The sequence below is a fragment of the Dipodomys merriami genome, unplaced genomic scaffold, assembly GCF_024711535.1.
Source record: "Dipodomys merriami isolate MVZ:Mamm:240054 unplaced genomic scaffold, mDipMer1.0.p SCAF_1766, whole genome shotgun sequence".
In the NCBI taxonomy this organism is placed as follows: domain Eukaryota; kingdom Metazoa; phylum Chordata; class Mammalia; order Rodentia; family Heteromyidae; genus Dipodomys; species Dipodomys merriami.
Window position 1 is genome coordinate 70,669 of NW_027203122.1, and position 5,530 is coordinate 76,198.

Below are 5,530 nucleotides of genomic sequence, written 5' to 3' on the forward strand. Positions count from 1 at the left end.
CTTATTGGCTCCTCTTGGACACACACCCACCTCCTGGACCAATCACTCTTTTTATTGTTTGTTTATTTATGTGGTGCTGAGGAATGGAACCCAGGGCTCATGCAGGCTAGGCAAGTACTCTACCACTGAGCCACCTTCTCAGTCCCCAATCACTCTTGAGAGGGGCTGGAGTGCTGTGATTGGCTGGGCTTAGGTCACATGCCCCTCACTGGTGATGCTGGTGATGGGAAGAATGGTTTTGTGCCACCACAAAGGTGAAGAAATGGGACAGGACAACACCCAGAGGAAATGGGGCTGGTCCTGAGGCAATGGCGAAGCCAGGTGCTCGGGGCATCAGCGAAGAAGGCAGCACAGGCCTCTACCCTGTGGCTGGGTCCTTCCCCCTGCCATGGCCACAACCTGGGGCCTGCCTGGTCTGAGGCATCCAGTCTCTCTCCCAGGGAGCCTGGTGAGTCAGAGAGTAGCCCTGAGCTTGGGCAGGGGGTTGTGACCTTCAGCAGATCCTCAGGATGCTCCGGGACAGAGCCATTTGGAAGGCCATCCAGGTAAGCCCAAGGCCCTGTATGCATTGCCAGTGGAAGGGCAGACCGTGGTGTGAACTTCCTGGGAAGCTCTGCACAGAGCTGGGGGCCTGTGAGCTGGGTCCAAAGGGGCAGACTGGACGTCTTAGTAGGGGTTACTTACAGAGCAGGAGACAGCTATGAGCCCCTAGCCTGTACCACCCAGTGAGTCATCACGAGGACCCTGGAAGACAGACACACATATACTACTACCCCTAAATTCTCCTGTGACTCTGTCTTTAACAGAATCTAGGTCAGAGCACCACCTAGTGTCAAGCCCGCAGAGTAGCTGCAGGTGGAATATGGGATGGCCTGCTTGCACCCTGCTTGCTGTCACCCAGGATCCAGCCAAGGGAAGGAGGTCTTGTGTGCTGCAGTTCACCTGGTCCAACAGCTAAGTAATGACTTGCTACAAGATGGTGTTACTCCAACTCCAGCAAGGACAGGACCTATACACCTAGAGATCAGTGCTGTGACCTGGAGCTCAGCACTCCTCATGGATAAACAAACCCCTAAGGGTTCACCTAGCCTCACCGAACAACCTCTCTGGGAAGAGAAGGCTGGATGGTGAACCCAAATTCAGAGGTGCAAGATAAGCAGAGCTTAGTTAAGGTCATGCCAAGGACATGACTGCAGTGAGTCTAGATTCCTTCCTGAAACCCATCTGCAAAAGGGGAGAGGGGCTGAGCACATCAGGGCACACCTTTCATCCCATTTACAGAGAAGACATAGGTAGAAGGATCTCAGTCGGAGGCTGACACTGGGCAAAATTGCAAGGACTTTCTGAAAAAGTATCTATAGCAGCTGGGCACTGGTGGTTCAAGCTTTTCATTCTAGCCAATCAGGAAGCTGAGATCTGAGGATCACGTTTCAAAGCCAGCCCGGGCAGGAAAGTCCGTGAGCTCTTAACTCCAATGAAACAACAGGAAGCCAGAAGTGGTGCTGTGGCTCAAGTGGTAGAGTGCTCACCTTGAGCTGAATAGCTGAAGGACAGTCCCCACGCCCAGAGTTCAAGCCCCACAACTGACAAAAAAAAAAACTTAATTAAAACTGTTGCTGGTGTGCCAGTGCTTCCCGCCACCATCCCCAGACTTCACCCCACCAGTCCCTAGAGAGATACCAATTATCTCCCCGGGGGATGTGAAGTGTTCAACACGCTCTCTCCTAAATGACACGAATCTTTAACATATTATACCTAAAAAATAAATTCATATAGCACTTTTCTGAGAAAAAGAAATGCTCCAAGTTTGGATGGATGGATGGATGGATGGATGGATGGATGGATGGATGGATGGATGGATTGTGGACAGATGGAGGATGAATTGATGGATGAACGGATGGTAAAGAGGAGGATCAGGGTTGGAGGGTAGAAAGATGGATGATAGATGAATTGATGAGTGGGTGAATGGATGGATGGGTGGATTGTGGATGGATGAGCATGGATGATAGATGGATAGATTGAGTGGGTGGATGGATGATGTGTAGATAGTGGATGGGTGAATGGATTTTGGATGACTGATGAGTAATTGGGATTGGATTAATGATGGATGGATGGGTGGATGGACAGATGGTGGAGAGATGGATGAGGGATGGATGGGTAGATATATGGATGATGGATGGATGAATTGACGGGTGGTAGGTGGAAATATATTTGGTCTTTGCTCCTCTTAGCACAGAACTTCAAAAATCTTCTTTAAGAAGATATTAAAGTGAATCATGTTTTGAGGGTGAGATTCTTGCTAAGCCATCTTGACAGGATTCTTGCTAAATCTGGGTGATGTAAAGATGAGCGAGCCACCTGGAGAGACTTCAGAAAAGCCCCTAAACTTTGGTGCCATTGGGTTATTATGGGGGAAGACTGCCCCCTAGTGTCCAAAGAGCTGAACAGCAGGAGCCTGAAGAGACCATGAAATGGTCAAAGCAGATTGGTTGCCCCCAAAAAATCTAATGATACACTTCTTGCCATGTGTGTGTGTGTGTGTGTGTGTGTGTGTGTGTGTGTGTGTGTGTGTGTGTGTGTGTGTGTGTGTGTGTGTGTGTGTGTGAGTTCTGAACCTTGAATTCAGGGCATGTTCCTGAGCTTTTGTGTTCAAGACTAGTGCTCTACCACTCAGGCCACAGCTCCACTTTCAGCTTCTTTGGGTGGCTAATTGCAGAAGAGTCTCACAGACGTTCCTGCCCAGGCTGGCTTTGAAAAGTGATCCTCAGATCTCAGCATCCTGAGTAGCAAGGATGACAGAAATGAACCTTGCTTTTGCCACCTTTTAATATTTGCAACTGGTTATATTTTTTATTTACTTTGTTAATTTAGAGATGATATACAGTGGGATTACATTCACATTCGCCAGGTAATAAATACATTTCCTTTCATAGAGTATCATCTGTTTCCCTCAGCCTCTCCCATTCCCTCCCTTCTATCTGCACCCATGAGTTGCATAGTTGGCTTTCATCCATGTTTAGGACACTCCACTGCCGCACTTTTTCACCCTTTTCCCTCAGATTCTATGCTCTCCCCTCCCTTTCCACAGATGTTCATGTGAATACACTATCTATAAGGTAAAGAACACAGAGTCATCATATAAATAAAAAAAACTAAGAAAAAAGTTAGTTATTTCCATATCTTTGGAGTTCATTTCAGTATGTGTATTATATAAATAAAAAGAGGTGCTTGGGTATTACACCTTTGTGATTCTCTCCTAAGACGATCCTCTTTTGGTCTCACTGTATGTGAGTATCTAGATTTCTGTATAATTTGTCATATACCAGTGTGTTTCAGATCTAACCCACATATCAGGGAGAATATGCGCTATTTGTCTCTGTAATCTTGGCTTACCTCACTTAACATAATTTGTTCTAGTTCCATCCAATTCCCTGCAAATGATATTTTCTTCTTTCTAATGGTTATGTAAAATTCCATTGTACACACTTTCATTGTTGTTGTTGTTGTTGGTGGTGGTGGTGGTGGTGGTCATGGGGCTTGAACTCTGGGCATGGATGCTCTTCAGCTCAAGGCTAGCACTCTTACCACTTGAGCCACTTGAGCCAAAGCATCACTTCCAGTTTTCTGGTGGTTTATTGGAGATAAGAGTCTCATGGACTTTCTCATGGGCTGGCTTTGAACCATGATCCTCAGATCTCCGCCTCTTGCATAGCTAGGATTACAGGCATGAGCCACTGGCACCCGGCACCACATTGTTTTGATCCATTCATCTATTGTGGGGCATCTGGGCTGTTCCCATATCTTAGCTATTGTGACTAGTGCGACAATAAACATGGATATGCAGGTGTCCTAATCATGATGTTCAGGGTAGATGCTGGGTATGGCTGGGTCATAGGGAAGGTCTACATTTCGTTTTTTGAGGAACCTGCAGATAGTTTTCCAGAGGGGTTGTATTAATTTACATTCCCACAAGAAATACAGTAAGGTTCCTTTTTCCCCACATTCCCCCCACCCCCGCCCCAGCATTATTTGTTGTCCAAATTCAGAATATTGGCCAGTATAACCAGGGGTGAGATGGTATCTTGTTTTTTGTTTTTGTTTTTGTTTTTTGTTTTTTGGTCAGTCATGGGCTTGAACTCTGGGCCTGGGACTGTACCTCAGCTCTTCAGCTCAAGCCACAGTGCCACTTCTGGCTTTTTCTGCTTATGTGGTGCTGAGGAATTGAACCCAGAGCCTCATGCATGCAAGGCAAACACTGCCACTGATCCACCTTCCCAGCCTTTAGGGTTGTTTTGATTTGCATTTCCTTTATGGAGGGGGATGATGAGCATTTTATCTATGGACAGAGATGATAAGCATTCCTCCTGTATTTCTTTTTATTCTTACCTCTTCTGAAATTCCCTCTTTTGCTTCCTTGCCCATTTAGTGATTGGTATATTAGGTTTAACAGAGGTTGGTTTCTTGAGCTCCTTGTATTTTTTTGGCTATTAAGCCTTTGTCTGATGTATTTGGGGTAAAGATCTTCTCTCAGTCTGCTAGCTGCTAGTTGTCTTTCTAGGTGAATAACTACGTGCAGAAACTTTTTTATTTTGATGTAGTCCCACTTATCAAGTCTCTCTCCTCTCTGTTGTGCCCCTGGGACTTTATCCAGGAAGTTTCTGCTGTACCTGTAAGTTCTAATCTGTTACATTTCTTTAAAGACCCAAGCAAAAGGCTTTTAAAAATACATACCTTGTCCTTATTTTCATTTTGTATTTTGAGAAGATGTTTTGTTATGTAGTCCAGGCAGGCCTCAAACTCATGATCCTCCTGCCTCAACCTCCCAAGTGTTAGAATTTCAGACGTGCCCACATCCAGCTCCCCAGATCTTCCTAGGCAGCACAAGTCAGTTGTTTAGAAGGAGGTCTCTTGATTTGGGTTTGTTTGGTGGTTTCACAAAATATGAAACCAGGCATGGTGGTGCATGCCCATAATCCCAGGAACACAGAGGTGGTGGGAGGAATTTAAAGCCAGCCTGGGGGCTGGTAATGTAGCTCAGTAGGAGAGCACCTGCCTAGCATGCCTGGAGTTCTGGGTTCAATTTCCAGCACCACAAAAAATAGATAAAAAAGAGATCTAAGTGTTTGCAATTAGAATGTGTCTTAAAGTTTTAAAGTGCTGGCCTTGTGCACAAAAGCTCAGGGACAGCACCAGGCCTCAAGTTCAAGCCCCACAACTGACTAAAAAATAAATAAAAACAAATCAAGCCAGCCTGGACTAACATTTCAATCCAGTTTCTATACCCCAGTTGGGACCAAAAGGTTTGTTGGGTTTTTTGTTTGTTTTCTTTGTTTGTTTGTCTTTGCCAGTCCTAGGGCTGGAACTCTGGACCTGAGTTCTGTCCATGAGCCTCTTTGTGCTCAAGGCTAACACTCTACCACTTGAGCCATAGCACCACTTCTGGCTTTTTCTGAGTGGTTTATTAGAGATAAGACTGTCAAGGACTTTCCTGCCCAAGCTGGCTTCCAAACATGATCCTCAGATCTCAGCC